General features: G+C 41.3%; 1 protein-coding gene across 4 annotated transcripts in view; it reads right to left on the bottom strand.

Annotated features, from left to right (window-relative positions):
* MAML3 (mastermind like transcriptional coactivator 3) overlaps positions 1-20,660 on the bottom strand; it is a 472,489-nt gene that overhangs the window by 264,524 nt on the left and 187,305 nt on the right. The window contains exon 1 of one of the 4 annotated variants that reach the window (XM_072788293.1): positions 8,884-9,261. The exons of the other annotated variants lie outside the window; for them this stretch is intronic. The gene's annotated coding sequence lies outside the window, so the exon portion shown is untranslated. Of the gene's footprint in view, positions 1-8,883; positions 9,262-20,660 lie in introns of those variants that run through there. 4 annotated transcript variants of the gene reach the window in all.

Raw genomic sequence — 20,660 nt, 5'->3', positions numbered from 1 at the left:
TGAAACTCATTCAAATGAACTCTCTTGTTTCTTCTCTACCTGAAATCTGTTCTGTTTAACTTAAAATTACATTTGGAATAAGCTTAAAATCTGAAGAATTATTCCAGTTGAGGCCTGAAGTGGGAAAACTTACATAGCAGTAGAAGCAGAAAACACAAATCATGACTTTTAATAAGTCACATTGGGAAAGAGTAAGACCAGTCAATTTCCTATCGAATTTATTTTCATGACACGTTCATAAATATTCAGAAGACAATAACGACTTCAAATTCCACCAGACTATAGGTTCTAAACACAATACAAAAAAATCAGAAGACCCAAGACTTGTTGTCATCATTAATGACCTATTGAGTGGCAACGCAGCCCTAACACTTGCCACCACACTGTTGTCCTTAAGGAGCTTACACTCTGGTGTAGACAGGATAAAATTCACACAACACGGAATATCCAAATAACATGAACATACTTATAAGTATCCCTTGATTTGTTTATTAGGTATACTCAAGCCAACTTGCCAAAAAAGAAACTTGTGTGCATTAGAATTCATCTCCCAATTACAGAGCATCTCGTGTCCCCCAGAACTCCCTGTGGTCCCCCTTGGGCAAGCGTAGGCACCACTGGCTGGAGCCGCTCCCAGCTCCCAGAGAGGCAGCCGGAGGGCAGAGCAGAGTCCCAGCACCCAGCTCCAAGGCTGGGCTACAGACCTGGGTGTCCAGGAGCCTGACCCTTTAATAACACAATTTGACTGGGTTGATGCTTCAACTGAACCACTCTTTCTCAAAATTCCTCTTTACAAACTTCACTGAACATTTGGGATTCTAGAATTGGAAGGAAACTCGCATGGGAGTCCACAGGGGTCAGTAACTTTCTGCTGGGGCTGGCACCAGGACCGACTTCCTGCCCCCAGGCCTGCTCCGTTTCTACCCTGCCACGCTACACCAGGGTACATTTGGCAATAACATTGGCACTGCCTCCTTGGGAACATGGGTTAGGTCTGGACTGCCTAGGGGAAAATTCTAGATGGAGCTCCTAGGGTTTTAGACACCCTGAGAGGGAAGGACCTAGTGAAAGGGAAATACAAGACGCACCCGGGTATAAAGGAGAAAAAGCGCCACATGGTGCTGAGAGGGTAGGGATGGGCACTGGGGGGCAGGGCAGGAAGCCTGGGATGGCTGGGCCAGGGACCTGAGGTCTGCAAGGCCACGAGGATTCACCTCAAGGAGCTTGGGAGGGCCGTGGAGAAGACAGAGCCTAGATCGCTGGCTTGGCTGCACCGTAACATGGGGCCGTGGCCTTTGTCGCTCCCCATTTTATTTTTTATTTTTTTTAAAGATTTATTTATTTATTTATTTATTTATTTATTTATTTATTTATTCATTTATTCATTCATTCATTCATGAGAGACAAAGAGTGAGAGAGAGAAAGGCAGAGACACAGGCAGAGGGAGAAGCAGGCTCCATGCAGGGAGCCTGAAGTGGGACTCGATCCCGGGACCCCGGGGTCACAACCTGGGCTGAAGGCGGCACTAAACCACTGAGCCACCTGGGCTGCCCTGTCGCTCCCCAGTTTAAAGTGAGGCTAACAACAGTTTGCCTGTGGCATCTCTAAGAGGGACCTGAGCTAGCAGAGCGAGCCCCGAAAGAGCCCCAGAGGCAAGCCCTAGACTGGCCCTGTGAGGAAACACCCAGAAGCACCCCGAGCTCCACTTCCCGAGGCACAGCAGTGCGGGAGCGTTCCTTGGGGGACGGCTGTCCCAGCTCTAGGATTTGCACCGGCGAGGTGCCTCATGCTCCCCAAGGAGAGTCTTTGTGTCAACGGAGGGAGGTCTCAGAGCTCCGCAGCCCGCACCCTTCTCCCCTCCCAGAGCCACACGGCCACCTGTCAAGATCCAGGGCATCCGGTCTTGTCCCCTCACTTCTCTGAAGCTCATCAGAAACCTGACCTCTTGAGCATTTACTTCCCCCAAATGTTCTATTTTTTTTTTAAGATTTTATTTATTTATTCATGAGAGACACAGAGAGAGAGAGAGGCAGAGACACAGGCAGAGGGAGAAGCAGGCTCCATGCAGGGAGCCCGATGCGGGACTCGATCCCAGGACCTGGGGTCATGACCTGGGCTGAAGGCAGATGCTCAACCCCTGAGCCACCCAGGTGTCCCCCTCCTCCCAAATGTTCTTGGATCACTTGAATCCTAAAACCTGCAGGGGAGGAAGGAGCCTGGGAGGTGTGGGGCAGGGGGTGGAAGAGAGAAGGAAGGAAAACGGGGTGCGCAGAGGCTGTGAGGCCGAGCCCCCCAGACCGAGAACGGGGCGGGTGGGCGGGAGGGAGAGCAGGGGCCCGGGGACCAGGCTGCGCAGGGGACACAGGCCGCGCAGGCCGCTCCTCACAGGCTACACTCACTTCCTGGCTAAAAGGATTCCTACCGTTTTAATTAGGCTTTTCTCTCCTTTTCTTTTCTTTTCTTTTCTTTTCTTTTTCTTTAAGATAAGAACTAACACATCTCTGTTGACACATCCCCCAGATACAGCTGTATTTTCAACTACGGAAAGAACCAACACTGACTGTTGGCTTCTGGAAGAGTTTAGAATTTCCGGTGAAATAAATAATTAGGACAAAAGAAGTTCAGCAAAGTAGCTCAAATCTGTGCTGGTGCACGAAGACACAGGTCGGAAAGTACTGATGGCCCAGGCGGTGGGGTTGGGGGCGAGGGGGGGCTTCTTCAGTTGGAAAATGAACCCGAAGGCTCGGCCACCCCGGGTCGCGTTGAGCCTGAGTGGTAGGACAAGGCACAGGGGCAGAGTCCTCGGGGCTTCACCCTCCTCTTTCCCACAAAAGATCTAGAGCGGGGTAACTCCCCAGTGATTCCCAGTCATCCTTGACAGAAAGGAATTGGGGATGTCACAAGTAGTATGTGTACAATCTTCCTTAACCTAGAACCCGTTGGCGGGGGGGGGGGTGGAGATCTCAGAAGTGAGATCTAAAACCAAAACATGGAAAAGAGAAAAAGTAACAGTGCAGCTGCCGAAGAGCCGCACTAGGATGCTGGAGACATGCTCACCGCATGACCAGATCCCCTAAAAACCACGATCTGTTCACATCAAAGCACCACTAAAGGACACCCCAGGTAACAGATGATGATGGAACGAGGTCCGCTCCTTTAAGTAACAACAGACTGGGGAAAAAAACCGATTTCAATACCATCAGACAACGAATTAAAATGAAACTTTTCTAACTGGAAAAATGCAGAGCTGGCTGGGAAGACTGATCTCCACCCACCCTCCCTTCTCCCCAAAGGAGATGAGGACAAGAAAACCGAACAACCGGAGGTGAATTTTGTTGAGGAGCGCCCTGCACATGCACAGGGAGGGCGGCTCCTGTTTCAGGGGTGTTGGGGGAAAAATTTTAATATTAGCACACGTGAGCCAAACGCCCAGCAGTAAAATGCATTTGCCATTTAATTTTTTTTTTAAATACACTGCAAGAGGGAGTTAAAGTCTTGTCATTCGCCCAGTGAAATTGAACACCAATAAAAAATAAATTTATAAAAAAAAAATCTGATCTCTCTCAAACCATCTCACCCAACAGCGTTAAAGACGTTACTGCTCTGACCTATTCCAACCTCAAGACATCTTGTGGGAAACACAGGTCAGTTTTAAAGCACCAGGTGGGTAAACAGTCGTTATTTGGTCTTCCAACCTTGAATTTTAGGGGTTGTTTACTTAGCTGCCGCTTAGAGGCTCCCACTTAAGACCATGTGGCATGCAAGGGTTTTCCAAATGTAAGTAGACTTTGTAAAGTAAGCAGACTCTTACTCATCAGAACAAATGGTGTGCCAAAAAAAAAAAAAAAATCCGCTTCCGTCTTGTCCTGAGTTCTAAGGTATCAATAGTGAGAAGGGGAGTGGGGAAGACAGGGACATAGAGCCCTCCTCTCTCCAGGTCAGTATTGCAGTAAACAAGAAAAAATTAGGGGCCATTTCGAGACCCCTGGACAAAGTAGGGAAAAAAAAAGGTAGTCAGCAGGTTTCCTTCCTCATTTAACTGAAGTAGTTCTATTGAGCCTGGATGGGCCAACAATTTCCAGGCTAACTCCACATCCAACCATACACTGAAATCCATATTCTACGTTCTATCAAATTAACACAACCGAGCAGGTAGCAATAATAATAGCCAATACACGGAGTTTATTTATTAACCCCGTGCCAGGCACAATTCTGAGTGCTTTGCGTATATTAACTCATTTAATCATCTCAACAACACGCTGAGGTAGGTACTGTTCACATGTGAATATGACCTTGGTTGGACCTGAGAAATAAAAGGCAGGGATAAAATGAGACAGAGGTGGCTAAGAATTTGGAAAGGAATCTCTGAAGGCCCCATATCCTACAGACTGCCTTATACATTGCTGGGGCAGATGATACACAAAGAGAGCATACAGATCTCTTATCTGCATTTTGCTTAAATAGCTTTGTTCATACATTTCCACTGAAGGGACTACTAATCTCTGTAGACAGAAAAGTGAGATTTAAGAGAGATTAGGAAAAAAAAGAGGATATTTCATAAAGGGTGATAGCTAAAAATCTATCACCGACTTAAGGAAAATTATCTACACTCATTTCAAGAGCAGAAAATTTCAAAAGCAAACTGGGCCGGTCCTTCTCAGAAATCATAATCATTGCAGCTTTCACTTCCTGGGATTCTTCTTAATGTGAATTCCTGGTAGCTAAAATAACAAGGGTGTGGAAAATGAGGCAGAGGGAGACTAGGAAATGTTTCTGTATTTCATTACATTTGGGGGGAGGGGGAGGTGGGGCAGCGGGAGCCCCAGGGATCTAGAAAGAAAGAGGAAAGAGAAATAACAATTGAAAGAGGGTTCTTGTTTATAGGGTGACAGATGGTGACTGCACTTACCATGGGGAGCGTTGCGTAATGTGTAGAACTGTCGAATCGCTATGCTGTGCACCTGAAACTAAGATATCAGTGTGTACCAACTATACTTAAATAACAAAAAAAAAAATCTTTTAAAACACACACACACACACACACACACACACACACACACACACACACACGGTTCTTGTATCTGTTGCTTCTGCCCTTCTCACCCATTTTATATTCAGCTGTTTGGAACAAAAGGAAGGGAGGGATGATCAGGTTATATTTCAAAGCCACAGGCCCGGAACAGCCTTAGAAGACCAGGGTGGTGGGCAGCCCGGGGGGCTCAGTGGTTTAGCACCACCTTCGGTCCAGGACATGATCCTGGGGGCCCGGGATCGAATCCCACATCGGGCTCCCTGCGTGGGGCCTGCTTCTCCCTCTGCCTGTGTCTGCCTCTCTCTCCCTATGTCTCCCATGAATAAAAAAAAAAAAAAAAAAAAAAGACTAGGCTGGTCACACTCTTCTATCAACAGCTAATGGAGAAAGTTGGGGAAAAATACTAGTCTTATTCTTGACCCTATGCCTCTTTCCATACCCTCCTGGAGAAACCACTGGCATTTATCCCTCCAAACTGCTTCTCTGCTCTTCAACTAAAATCTTCGGGAAAGCCTGCCTTTTTTAGGGACATAGCCCTTTAGGTCACACTAATCCTGTATGTAACTCACGGTCATTTACTTGGCCCTACTGTCAAAGAGAATTTTTCATCAGTAAGAAATGGCATTGTTGGGTGTTAAGTCCATTGGGACTGCAGAGAAGAAAAATCCCAAATGTCTAAGGTTCACATCTGTGATATTTATTCTAGGTTAGTCCCAGAGTTCGAATATTTTTTAAATGCTTTTGCACGGTGTTTACAGGTTGCTGACCTTTTAGAATCACATCGCATGGGGAAGGCTACACATTTTCTGACCAAACATTTTTTCAACTAACGGAGGTTTATTAGGAACACAGTTTACCACCTATCATTCCCTTCGAACACTGGTCCCTGAAAGTACTACAGAGAGAAACTACGGGCAGATAAGAGATGAAAAGGCAAATGGCAAATCTTGTTCTTTTTTTTTTTTTCCCCTCACAAGTTAAAAGCCTGCCTTTATATTGATTTTCAGATACTGAATATACATAGTTCATCTTCCAGATAATCTCAATGTGTCTCACTCTAATAAACAAATAAAATTTATGAGAATGGAAAAAAGAGATGAATCTATATCTGTAAATAACCTTTATACACACGCACGTGTGCACACACACCAGCATGCTACTCCATCGACTCTTTGCCGTAGAACAGACATTTTTGTCAGCCCTCAACCTGTGAGCCTTCAGAGGGATGTAGATCCATCCACCTGTACGTTTCCCCATGGCCCAAACTCTTCACTGATTGATGTGCCAGGAAAGGGACAGTGAAACGGTTCATAAATTATAATCTGCAAATCTGGCTTAATATTGAGCCCTCTGAAAATCTAAAATGGTCATCTTTCCTTAAAACCCTAATGCCTTTCAAACTGACTTGATGGTACTTACTCCTGGGAGCTTGAGTTCTTACTGTAATGCCACGACAAATACCCAAAATATAGTCTGTATGGGCACCACTGTACAGACACAGGCACCTATATCTGCTCAAGTGTGACAACAGCCAATGTGGAGACAACGCCTCACCCTGTGCTTGTTGTTAACACGTCACGCACATTCCAGTCACCAGAATCTTGGTTTACTAACGGGGAATTGCCAGGAGACACAGAGAAAGGTCAAAGTCAGGAACCAACAGCCCCCAGGCCCTCCCAGGCCTCCTGCAGCAGGGTGAGGGATCTTACTTTTCCCCTTCAAACAGACTAACCCCCACCCCTCCCATCACACACGCTGCTGTTCCTGACCACTTCCCCTGGTCCATGCCAACGTAGAATGCGTGCTCCTAGCCTTCTCCTTCGTCTCTTGTTCTGGTTAGCAAGAGATCTTTTCCTATCAAGGTTTTTTTGTGGGTTTTTGTTTGTCTGTTTGTTTGTCCTCAATCAACCATGCTGACCAGTGTTTAAGAATCTTTACATTAGTCAATCCTCTTACTCAACTGTAACATGTATTATAATAATAATAATAAATTTCAGACATCGCTTCACTAAGTTCTCCTGAAGCCAAGGAAACTATTCTCAGTAATCCAGGCACAAAAGCTACTCATTTATTTCATTTGGCAAATATGTACGGAGTACCTGGAAACATATCTAGAATCACAGGAATTTTATCAGTTTAAGCTAAACTCCTTTTGAGAGGAAAATGTGTCTTGGTATAATACTATCATCTGTGTATCTGAAGGCCGCTCTTGGAGCAAATGACTGGATGGTATAGGAAATTAATGAACTTTTGGGGATCCAGAGAAACTTTTAAACTAAGACAGTGTGAAAATAGGTACTGCTTCTATTGGGTTCTTCCGCATTCTGAAAATTTTGTTTCCTGGTGCAAAAGGTAGTTTTATCCTCACTTGTAGACAGGTAGCACAGACTACACCATTTTGAATAGAGTGAAAAAAATATCATTAATGTCAGCTTACAAATATGAAGGCCCTGTTTAGAAGTTAGTTCTAAACTCTGAAAACAGACCTCTCTGAAAGAGATTCATTTCACCTAATTCTAAACTATCTGGTATTCAGCGGAAGGAACAAATTCACATCAGGTATTTTGACTGGGGTGATTGGAAATTTGTACCAAAGAGAAGTACACACAAACACACACACACACATCTGTGTTTGTGGCATATGGTAGGTGTGTTTTTAAATGTTAGCATTCATTCAAAGTGAATATATGATTTATACTTATTTGCTAGTTTGGTTCTATTTGCTCTTTAATTCATTCTCCTTGTAGGGGAAAGATCAGTCTGGATGATTTAAAAATTAGAACTAAGAATTTTTCTTTAAAGAAATGCTGTTTGCTTTCACGCACATTATTAACTAGAACTAAATCAATAAAATATAAGTGCTGCCAAACGTAAATCCTTAAGGTATCTACTTGAATGCATCTTCTTGAGTATGTTCACAGAACTACCACAGTTTCAGAAGATCTACTCATGTTAGAAAAAAAAATCTTCTAAAGATCAGTTGAAACAAGACAAGTGTCAAAATATTTGAAAGGGGGCACACTTGATAAAAAAACATAAAGCCATTTCTTAATTTGAAACAAGGGAAACGAACGAAATCAAATGATCCTATTAAATAATAAATAAGAGACATATAGGCCTTAAACGGTCTACTTTGATGACTTTACAAAGCAGAGAAAGATTATTCATTACTTTTTCTCCAACAAGGTTCTTTTTGTTTTGTTTTTTTGAGGGGGGAGGCATATTTGGCTCAAGTGAGCTTATGAGCCTAATCATTTTTATTAGTGCTTAAGGTGTGGCCATATATATCTAACCTCTCTGTCTAATTGCCGACTGGCAAGTTTCTGTTTATATGGAAAGAGATGCTTTATTTAGGATATTAATCACTTCCCCAAAGTGCTGTATATAATTTAGTCTCTTATTCAATCTACCATAAATAGTTCACCTCTAGAAAAGAGAGAGAAAAAGGAGGAAGACCTTTTTCATGGAGAATTATACTAAAAATTTCTTCTTGTCTAAAGTATCAAAAATTCTGAATTTGTAAGTCTAAATTAATTTTTACACATATTAGAGAAGTAATATCTCAAAGAAAGGTCTTCAGATGTTTTAAGTGCTTACCTACTATTTAATAGCTCGTCAACCAAACAAATTTTATGGAAGGTTTTTAAAAACAGATAATCCTTGCAAGTTTGGCAACCAAAAAATGTTCACTTTGGAGCTAATTCAATGAGGAAAAAGAGATAAAAGAATAAGCACTGTTTAGTTTGCTTCTGAAGGCTAAGCTTTAGTTCCCATAACGCACGACAACTTATCATGCCGTATTTGCCAAGAGACATAAAGTGTGAGGGGTAAGGCTGTGGGGACAGACATACCCAGAAGGTCAATGTGTTGAAGCTCTCGGGTGTCTTGGTTCACTCTCTCTTCCGAGACTCCTCGCAGATGATCAGCCCTCTAGTCCCTCCTTCTTACTTGGCGTGTCTCCTTCCACTGCTGTACTCATCCGTAGCTGGAACTTAGGAAGTTTCCACCAAGTGAGCTTCCCACCTTTGTCCTCTCACGTACTTCACCACCAAATAAATGTTCCCAAATTCCATCTTGTCACTTATTTAGCAGCCTTCCAAGAGACCACTCTGCCTAACAAGTAAAATCCATTATCCTTTTTAACCAGTAAATCAAGTTCCCTAGGATCTGGCTCTCAGCTACCTTCCAAGCTCTAACTTCTACCCCTCTTCTTCATCTTCATTGTCCAATTATGTAAATACCCAGTGAGACAGCTGCCCTGGCACCATCCCATAGAGGGCATCAAAACATCGCTGATGGAGTAGAAATACAGGGCCAGTTAACTCAGGTGTCTACTCTCAAACTCCTTATTCGTGAAATGTAAACCAGACCCACTCCCATCAAGGCAAACAATGCCCTGGGCAAAGAGACCATGTGACTGTATCCACATAAATTACTTCTATCCATGGTGAGTATAACTAACTGTATCCAATTATGAGTGATAAAAAAAAACTGTAAAATGAAAGACAAGCCCAAATAAGTTAAAATGTCATGTTATATTCAGAGCATGTAATAGACATCTTTATATTGAACACAAAGAAACATGAAGGAAGATAGACTGATTTTATTACCAGGAAATAATTTTCCCTTACTCTCCACTAGAAAATGTTCAACAAATACTCAAGGAGCCAAATGCTGAGATCTTGCCAGGGGTACCTACGCATCTCAGTCTGTCTTCACTCTTGCCATCTGGTCTGCCGATAGCCCCATGACCACACCTTGCCATCCTTCCGCTGTGCACACGCTGTTCCTTCCTCTGTGATACTTTCCTTACTTCTTCTATCAGCCACCTACAACTCCTATAAGACTCCACTTTTTTTCTGGGACATTGTCCTTAATCTCACTAGCTGAAACTAATCTCTCTGTCCTCTGAAATTCTGTATTTCTGACACCAAACCATACTATTTTTTTGTGCCATTTTTCTTTTTTTAAAAAATGTACACCTACCTCATGCCAAGCACTGTTCTAAGAATCTTCTATGTGACTTCTTTCCATTTATTTTTCAAAATAACCTTAGATATTATCTTTATTTCCATTTTACAGATGAATAAACTAAGGCTTATTGAAGTAACTTGTTTGAAGTCACACATCCAGGAAGGAACACGGTTTAAATCCAGATATCTAATTCTGGAGCCTAAGCTTTAACCATAACGTCACAGGGCTTCAGCCCTGGTGTAAGTCATTTGATGGCAAGCACCATATTTCTGATATTTATGTGCCCCCTGACAATCCCCAAAAGAGACCTTTTCCTGACCATCACAGATAGTCAGTAAATGTATGTTAACCATGATGCTGAGACTACTTGCCTCTTTTGATAGAGGTCCTGTATAGGTCCCACTACAGCTTCAACTGTTCTGAAAACATGTCAGGGTATGAACAGGTTTCCTTCCCATGTGCTGCAGGAGCAGCATTACAGAAATTACACAATTTGAAACCAACTTTCCATGATCTTCTGCTAAATTAGCCTCATAAATTTTAGTCACAGCTTTTAAACTTTTCCTGGTCAACTTGTTTCAGTTGCTCTAGAGAGCTCACCATCTAACATAGTTTCAACTTCTTATCACTGTAGTAGAACAGTAAAGTAATGCCATATGCTCATTTGTTAAGCAGCTTGACATAAATAGCCAACCAAACAACCAGAGAATAGAGTAATTAAAATGACAAAGCACTGTAAAGGATGAAAAAAAATAAGGATGTCCAAAGTCTAATGCAGACATAACTGAATTTTAAATGAGATGCCTCATCAAAGCAGGAGGGGAGCACCAAGATTTAGCTACATGTCTATCATTGTAAAAACTGGGAACAGCCTAAATGTCCAACAAAAAGGAACTGCTTAAATAACTGATGGTGTATCCAAGCAATGGAATACTGCACAGCCATCAGAAATTATACAGTCATTAAACAAGTATTTGTTGAGTGCCTCATTTGTACAAGATAAATGAGAAAGAAATGATGCCTACCCTCATGGTGCTTAGGGTCTAGACAATGATACAGAAGAATATGTAATAAAAAATTTTATACTGTTGAGTGACATGGTGGGTTACAACAGAGTTGTTGCTCTTTCCCATAATTGAAGATATAGGTGTTCTATGTTCACAGCCTGCCTTGAAGAAAAAGGCATCTTAGTGAATATATCTGGTAATATTTAATTTTATAGAAAAAATAAAGCTGCATATCCTAAAACTTTTCTGAGTGAAAAGTCAGCAAGTACAAATAAAATAAAGATTTGGAACTGCAAATGAAAGTAATTTTCAGATAGCTTTTGGAAGTTTTTCTATACACATTATAAACATATATTGTCTTAAAGAGTAAATTAAAAGGCTTATGATGACCACTTATGAAGGTATTGCCTATTGAAGCATTTTAAAAAAATAGAAAGGAATCAAAGTCAAGTACAAAAAGCAAGAAGAAATAAAACTTAAAATCTCTTATAAATGGCAATAAAAAGAACATCTAACACTCTAGGTTGTGGTTTTGCCCAAGTCCTGAGGATATACCTAATTAGCAAGAAGATAAGCTCCATAATAGTATCTTAAGTTAAACAACAATGACCTATAAGATTTATAATATTCAAACCTCTTTACTCTTTTAAATCCTTCATTTTTAGCAATAGAGGGAAACTTCCAATTGATAAAGAACATATTAAAAAACCTCATATTTGATGATGAGAAAGACCTAAAGCTTTCCTCCTAAGATCAGGAACAAGGCAAGTATGTTTGTTCTCATACCTATTCCACAAAGGATAAGAAGTGCTAGCCAGGGCAATAAGGCAGGAAAGGGAAACAAAAAGTATACACATGAGCAAGGATCTGTTCCTATTTGCAGATGACATGACTGTCTATGCAGAAAATCCCAAGAAATCTGCCAAATAAACCCTCCTAGAGCTAGTGAGTCCAGCAAGGTAGAAAGACACAAGATTAACATACAAAAATACAACCATATTTCTATATACTAGCAATAAATGTGGGCACCAAAATTAAAAGTATAATGCCATTTATAATCCCTAAAAAATGAAATAGGTGTAAATCTAATAAAACTGTATAGGACTTAATATGCTGAAAACTAAAAAACATGATGAATAAAATCACTGAAGTTCTAAATAGATGGGGAGGCACACAGAATTCATGGATTGAAACACTCAAAATAGTAAAAATGTCAATTTCCTCAAATTGATATACAAGTTTAATGCAATTCTTATCAAAATCACAGAAATATTTTTTGCATATGAAGACAAGGATAGTCTAAAATCTAGAAGGAAATTGTAAAGAGATGAGAATAACAAAAAATTTTGTTGAAGAATAAACAATAGAAGGAAGAACAAAGTGGAAAGAATCAGTCTGCCGGACTTTGAGATTTACTATAAGCTACAAGGCATCAGTACTATGTACTGGTGAAGAGATAGTCACCAAATCAATGGAACAGAATACAGAAACCCAGAAATAGATTCACACAAATTAAGAATGTTCAAAAGGTTTTTTATAAAGACGCAAAAGCAATTTTGTGGAGGAAAGATAACTACAGTGACTGTGGAAAACATTTTGGCAGTTTCTTAAAGCACAAAACGCGCAACTACCATACTATTTAGCAATTGTACTCTTGAGCATTTATCCCAGAAAAATGAGTTACGTCCACAGAAAAACCTGTACGTGATTATTCACAGTAGACTTATTCATAATCTGGAATTAACTCTTCCTTCACTGATTATATGGTTTAAACGATCTTTGGTACATTCATATTCATGGAATACTACTCAGCACTAAAAAGGAATGAGCTCTTGATACATGCAATAACTTGGATAAATCTCCAGAGAATTATGCTGAATTAAGAAAAAAAAGGCTCAAAAGGTAACATAATGAGTGATTCCATTTATATGCTATTCTTGGAAGGACAATTATAGAAACGAGGAGCAGATTAGTAGTTGCTAGGGTTAAGAAAGATCGGAGAGGGGGGTACATGTAGCTACAAAATGGCAACTGTGAGGAATTCTGGTTTTTAAATGTTCTGTATTTTCACTGTATCAACATCAATATCCAGGTTGTGATATTGTACTATAAATATTTGGGATGTTATCATTGGGGAAAATGAGGCTAAAGATACATGGGATCTCTCTGTATAATGTCTTACAGTTGCATGTAAATCGACAATTACCCCCAAAATAAAAAGTTTAAATAAAAAAATGAAATTTAGTACTAGTTAAAGTTGGCTAATTTTCTATCAAGGCTGAGAGGCCATCGATAGACAATTGCTGGTGTAGATATCCCAAGTTCAAGTAATCTAAAATTTTAATTTGAGAACTTACTTTGATTCTAATTCAATCTGCCAGGTATCCCATTCACCTATGTAGCAGCTTTTGCTGATATATGTATTGAGCAAATGGTTAAGATACATACCATAAAAAATTAAAACCCGGGGGCACCTGGGTGGCTCAGTGGTTAAGCGTCTGCCTAGGGCCCAGGTCGTGATCCTGGGGCCCTGGGATCGAGTCCCACATCGGGCTCCCCGCAGGAAGCCTGCTTCTCCTTCTGCCTGTATCTCTGCCTCTCTCTGTGTCTCCCATGAATGAATGAGTAAATGAATAAATAAATACAAAACCCCTTCACACGACCTTATTAAAGTAGAAAATGTATGTGTGAATACTGAAAACAAATATACACACGTTTTCTCGCGGAACAAATGTATACTAGGATATTTTTGTAGCAATGATAGAGTAAATGTTCTAAATGAAGAAATAACCTTGTTTATCTCAATATAATATAAGTTCACTAAATGGAAAGGAACAGAAAAAAAGCACTAGATAGTTATTTGGCCCTGAAATCGTAATTTTAAGTATCATTTTTATTTAAAATATTTTTGTCCAATGTCTTGGGATGACTTTTCGGCAGTTAATTTCTTTGTGAAAGGGAAAGCCCAGTAGTCTCTGTGGCCGTGCTTAGTCTTCCCCATTCATTCATTCATTAATGCATCCACAAACACTGCTGACAGTCTATTACCAGGTACTACTTGGTGCTGAGGGAGGCAGGAAGGTGAATTAGAAATGGTCTCTGCTATTCATGTTTTAATGACTTAAAAAATAGGTTGAAAAATGAACAGCTCCACATAGCTACATGGTTTGTATAGTCTTTCTCCATATTGTACATAGCATTTTTTAACACTATCAGTTTCCGCTTACTACAATTTATGTAACTAATCCCCCAATGTTGGGCATCTGTTTTCTCAATTTGCCATGATTGTAATTAACACAGAGTAGTAATAACTGACAATAAACCAGAAATTAAAAAAAAAAAATTTTAAAGGTACTTAAAAGATAGATAAAATCTCCTACAACCTCTCAACACAAATTGCTAATACACGAAAAATGAGTAATCAGAGAGTGATTATTTTTTTCCTCTTTCAAAGTTTGTTTCTCAAACTCCTGACCAATTTGGGTTCCAATTGTTTTCTATTGACTTATCTGTTAAGGTACCCTTGAAATCTACCTCCAGCCACGCTGAACCACTTTCAGTTCCCTACCTTTTCCAGGGATTTGCTGTTTCCTCAGTCTGGAAAATGTCCCCGCTCAGTACTTGACTATATCCTACTAAATCTTCAGTCTTTGAAGACACTTTTTTTGTGTGTGTGAAATCTCCTCAGATCCCCAGAAGGCTGAGTGAAGCAAACCTTATGTGTCCTATAATTATTTCACCATACAGTAATTATCTCTTTACTTATCTGCCTTCCTCACTAGACCTGGAGCTCTTTGAGGCAGGGGAAATATTTGTTTACTGTTTTATCCCCAGGATTGAGAACATGCCCTGATCCATAGCAGATGCTCAATAAATACCTGGGAATGATGAAAGAATGAATACGAATGAACAAACAAATAGATTCTTAAATTCTGACATAGGAAGACAGGGAACCCCTTGCTCACCCAGATGGCCAACAGCATGAAGAAGTTCCCTGGAGGGTCACCTGGGTGGTTCAGTTGGTTAAGCATCCCACTTGTGATCTCAGCTCAGGTCTTGATTCTGGGGTTCTAAGTTCAAGCCTTGAGTTGGGCTCCATGCCCAGCATGGAGCTTACTTTAAAAAAAAAAAGAGGTTCCCTGGAGATACCCCAAATCTATTCTAGAGCTTTCTCTTTCTACTACCATATAATCTAGAAGCTTAAGTACTTTTCTAGAAAACTCCGCCACCTAATCTAACAGGTGTCTCCTGTCTCCTGCAAGCTACTCTTGCAAGCAAGTACCCAAGTCCTTCTCCGCAGACACCGTAAGGTCCGGGGAAAGAGCTATCCTGCAGCTTCAGTGTGCAGTGAGTGGCGAAGAGTGTGGGGAATGAAGCTGGCATGAGAGAGCACCATTTAAAATAACAATTTTTAAGTAGCTTAATTTGACTGCTTCGTTTTCCTGGAAAAATATTAAAGGCAAGGATATTTTTAAAGTGAGGACTTCCTGGTACTAAAGTCTGTCGCTAAGTTTCCATCTTTCTCAGGATTCAGTCTGCAAATCTTTAAACACCAGTTCTGAGAGACGTGGGCAGTACTCCCAGGGACAGAGGCTGTGGAGACCCAAGATGCGTGCCTACCCCTCGATTTGTCACGTCTCATTTCGGAAGGTTCTTCCCCCTGCAAAGAGCAGGGCTGGTTTTGTGTCTTTTTTTCTTCCCTCCTGACCTTTGTCAACTGTGTTGCTGTACTGCATTTGGAAGCATTAACAATGGTCATTACCTGCCCTGTTTATTCAGTGTTAAGTATTAACAAGGCCTGTGCTATCTCGGCTGCTGCCATATTTTTCCAGAAAAGACATGCCTGTGTAAATGCCCTAGTGCAAACAGGGGCCTTGTCTTTCTCTAGGCTGGGGTGGGGAGAGGACTTGGAGATGAAGGGTAGAAGAAAGGACAGAAGAAAACAGTCGCGGTTTTTAAAATAGAGTGTTCAGAAACGCAGAAAATACTGCGCCACGAAATCCTGCGTGCGTTTGGTCAGTTCAGGTGTTTGCCGACATGGGGCCTCTATCAAGCACACATTTCCGGGTTTGTTTACAGTGGCTTCAAACAGAGTGTAAGGACACAGCATATAAATATTTTACAGAATAAAGAGACGAGAAGTAAGCCCTGGCATTGAACTCTCTTTGTTTAGGATTTGCAGGCTTGGTTTCCTGTGTGAAGCAGCTAAGGCAAGGTGGGCAGCAGCCTGTTTATGAGGGGATGGAAGGCAGCTGACAATATTTGCTTGAGCACCAGGAAGGGTGAAGTGTTTTATTAAAACTCCGATCAGATACTGCTTGTTGGACGGCGAGATTGCAAGGCTCACAGACAAGAGGGCCAAACGCCACGCAGAAGACAACAAATACAAATAAAACATTCACGTGGTGGGGCGTCGGGGGGGGGGGCATCCTTCACCAGAGTCAGCTTTTCTGTGAGAGTTGGCTCCCTCTCCTAAATTTACCTGCATCTGGGCATGAGGCGGGTAACAGGCCACATTGCGTCCTCAGGTAGGTGCAGGGAACTGCCAGAGAAACAAACCGGGGCCACGTACACGCTTCCTGGCCAAGACCCGATGCCCAAGCAGCGAAGCCCCAGGTCGCCTTTCTGTTCCTAAAGCGCTCAGGCCGTTCCATGGAGACCAAGCCAGGCCACGAGAGGAGAACAGAGGGCTGTCTTTTTCTGTGTATAAGAATAAAGCAACAACAACAACAACAACAAAGGATAAAGCAACAATGCTATTTCCATTGGGATTTACAAATCTGCGTGTTGTTAAGAGGAAGGGCTTTGGAGTTAACACCTGCAACCTTAGAAGCTCAATTTAACCGCTTCATTCGCAGCTATGTGAGGGACAGCCACTTCGCTATTTTTCTTTTAATTTCTTAAATATTTTTAATGTTCTACTTCTCAAAGATGAGCATGGATGACTTAAGGAAAAGAAATCCACTAGGGATGGAAAAAACAAGAGTGATTTCCTGGAAGGACTTTGGCGATACAACCTCTGCGTCACAACAACGGCCACCATTTACTGAGGGCCTAATATGTGCCAGGCATTCCGGGCACATGATTCTAATCTTTGTTCGACCCTGCAAGGTTAAGATTATTATTCTCAGCTTATAAAATGAGAAAGCGGAGGTTCAAAGTCGCTAAGGAATTAGACTTGGTCTCAAAGCTGATATTTATACACCTTTCTCACCTCTATTTTTTTCTCTCTCTTTTCTTTTTAAGGACTCCACAATTCCCCTTCCCTCTCGGATTCCTCTTTCATTAATCCTAGGCCAGATCACAACTGTATTGGGAGTCTTCCTTTCTTCCTTCTTGCTCTTCTTCAGCCAGCTTATCTTTCCTAAGACCACTCCCCCCACCTACTTCCTGGGGCCACCGACCCCGATAAAGTGATCTGACTTGAGCTCTGTCCGCAGCTCTACAGTTCCTATCAGACCCCCTCCATGGTCAAGGCCATCACCATAATGGCGGTCAACACTCCGCACCTTCCTATGTGCCGGGTACCTTATGAGCTAGGTAGGTACTGTTCTTGTCTTAGAGATGTGGAAACTAGGTCACTGCAAAGTTACCTGGCTCGCCAGGGCACAGAGTGACAGAGATGGCGTGCTGGTCCCAGCCGCCTGGCTCAGAGCCCTTGAGCTGACAACGCTGGACTGCCTCCATAGCCCCGAGGGACCCAAACTAAGTTCTGATCCAGCAAGTGAGTCTGAGCAGGAGAGAGGAGCATCTGTTTAAAAAGTGGGTAAATATGTTTTAGAATGTTTCAAATAAAACTGCCTTTTTATTGAAAATGTGCAGTTTTTTTAATCACTACAGACAAAATTATTTTTTAGCGGGCTAGCCCTAGGAACGTTGCTTTTTTATGGGAAGATAAATTCTGAGTTCCCAAAAAAACTACTGGAACAGGCTGTTTATAAATTCGAGACTGTCTTTTTTTTTTTCCCCATTCAGGGTAACGTTAAAGTGGGGGAGAACAGGAAAAGGAGACACTTCAAATTCCTGGTAGATACAAATCCTGCACAGCAGAGCGCAATCTGGATAATACATCCCAACTTTCTAAGTGTGCTAAAAATAAATGTAAATGGTTCATTAGAGCTAATCTGGCAGCCAAAAGTGAATATTAATAACATAGAAGATCAATAAGATGCCTAGCAAAGAACAATGGATTAACTTGGTTCTCGAAATAGCAAAATCTGTGTAGGCCAAGGAGGAAGCAATGGGACAAGAGGCACAGTCAGAAGAGAAATTCATCCGTTCTTTCTACAATTCAAGGAATTGAGAATAGATAATAAAATGTGCCCATCTCTTTTTGGCTCTGCTCACTAAATAAGTCGTTTAATCAATTTTTACCTTTCCCTCCCTGTCTCCATCTGCCATTACCAACTCAATAGAAGAATGTATAACCCTAGTTCAAATACAGGTCAAGAGGACTATTATAAATATTATGAGCTTATCCTATTACTTTCTCCCTCAGTTCTTGTCTCATGTGCTCTATTTAGGTAAAGGACTGCACATGGTAGTTTTTACCCAAAGCATATTCAATGAAAAAAAGGAGATTCCATGGTCAAATAAATCTGAGAAATGCTGCATGATAATCCCCCTTTTAAGATACTGAAGGCTCTCTGAAGTCTTTCTGGAAAGACACCTGTTTAACATATGTAACCCAGTGTTTCCCAAGCCTTGTGGCCACACAATCCACTTAACTCCTATTAACATCTCTGTGTATAATGAAGGTCAGGACTCTGGTCCAGGAGGAGGAAAAACCAAATTCCCATCCTTCCTTCCTGTGTGACTTCAGGAAATCACTGAACTTCCCAGCACTTCAGTCTCTTTAGGGAGCTGGACCACCTGACCTGGGCTACCTGGAGGGAGGCTTCTAGCCACCGGGCTCCGAGAGCGTCTTCAACTCCTCTGCTGAAACAGCCATGGCCAAAAGCATGGAAGCTGGGTTCTGTGGATGCGCTGGGGCCCTGCTAGCTCCCTCCTGCTGAGCCCACACCTCAGAAGCGCCTCACATCACCCAGGAGCAGCTTAGACAATGGGCTCTTTTACACCCTTGACATTCAGTCCTTTATGCCCAGGCTGAGCGCTAATATTGCAAAGGCTGTCTTGGGGGTTTTAAGTGGAGGGAGGGAATTTGTAGGGAATTGTTAAAACAAGCTTACATTTGTTCTTCGAAACATTTGCTGGCATTCAAGCATGGCGTTTAAAATAGTTTCTTGTGCTTTTTCATTTAAATATGCAAGTTTAATAAACATTATTCACCCAAAACAGAGAAATGAAGCAAACTCTTATAACTGATTCTTTAGGCCTACATTCTTTGGCTACATTCTCAGCTGATTTCACTTGAAATGTTGTTAATCCTGACATTTCAACTTTCTTTTTGGAAAAATTATCACAATCCAGAAGATTGTTCTTAATACCGAAAAACATAACTTATAAACTGTATAAACAGTTTCACAAAATTTTTTACCTTTTACTTCTATTTTTTTTACTTTTATTTTACCTTTTACCTTTACTTTGATTTTCTCCTTTAAAACGGTCTAAAGAAAACTAAGGGTTATTTGTCTACAAGTTGAGGTTGACTTTATTTTCCTGTTTTTATAGCGAGGACACGTTAGTGATATAACAGTGATGTTGTGTAAGTGCCTAGTGGGTGACAGACGTGATTCTGAGCAATGTGTGTATGTGTGCATTAGTCTGAACAACAACCCTATCAGATAGGTACTATTATGATCCCAATCTTGGAGATGTGGAAATGAGTGACTTGCCAAGGTCATCCACTACTACTAAGTGGCAGGGTTGAGACTGGAATCCAACTTTAATCACTACCTTAGTCACTGTGCCATCCTACTTCTTGCTTAAATTTGTAAAACAACAGAACCACTGCCATAAAAACGTATCAATTGTTGAGGGTCACACTGTGGAGTTCCATAAACTCCATGATATAACTAAAGACAAAGGAATCTCTGACCTCTTGGTTCTACTGAAGTCAGAGGGAAAAGCCTGACATATCAGGAAGGATAGGGCTTAGATACAGGAGTTCAGTGATGTGACAATGGCTTGCCTAAGAGGCTGGAAAATCTCTTTCCTAAATACTTAATAAGAAAAGTGAGAGAACCATCTGAAATAATTCTGAAAAAAGTTCTCATGGAAATTAAAATGGGCTAAGGTAACTGTCTTCAGCCTTGCTATTCCGATTCCTTCCTAGGAGTACTCTATGGCTATTTCTCTAAGTCATTAAAAGCATGTTTTTCAATGTATTACGGTGGGGGTGGGGGAGGGCAGGAAGCAGGGGAGAATGCAGGAGACATGTAACACATGGACTTTGTCTCAATCCTGAGTGACACAGACCAGCTTGCAAAAGGTCTTTTTTGGGGGGATAGCTGAGGACATTTGATTATGAACTGGTTATTACATGATACCAAGGTGTTACTTTTAATTTTGTCAGGTCTGATAACAGCACCATAGTTATAAGAGAAATCTCCCCTAATTTTTAGAGATGCATAGAGATGATGTCTGGGATTTTTACTTTGATCAAAAAGACCGGCGGGGGGCGGGAGGCTGAAGTGTGGCAAATACTTGATAACTGTAGAACTTTCTGAGTAACAGACATGAAAGAT

This window comes from Canis lupus, chromosome 20, assembly GCF_048164855.1.
Source record: "Canis lupus baileyi chromosome 20, mCanLup2.hap1, whole genome shotgun sequence".
Classification (NCBI taxonomy): Eukaryota; Metazoa; Chordata; class Mammalia; order Carnivora; family Canidae; genus Canis; species Canis lupus.
This window is presented reverse-complemented; position numbering and strand designations above follow the sequence as displayed.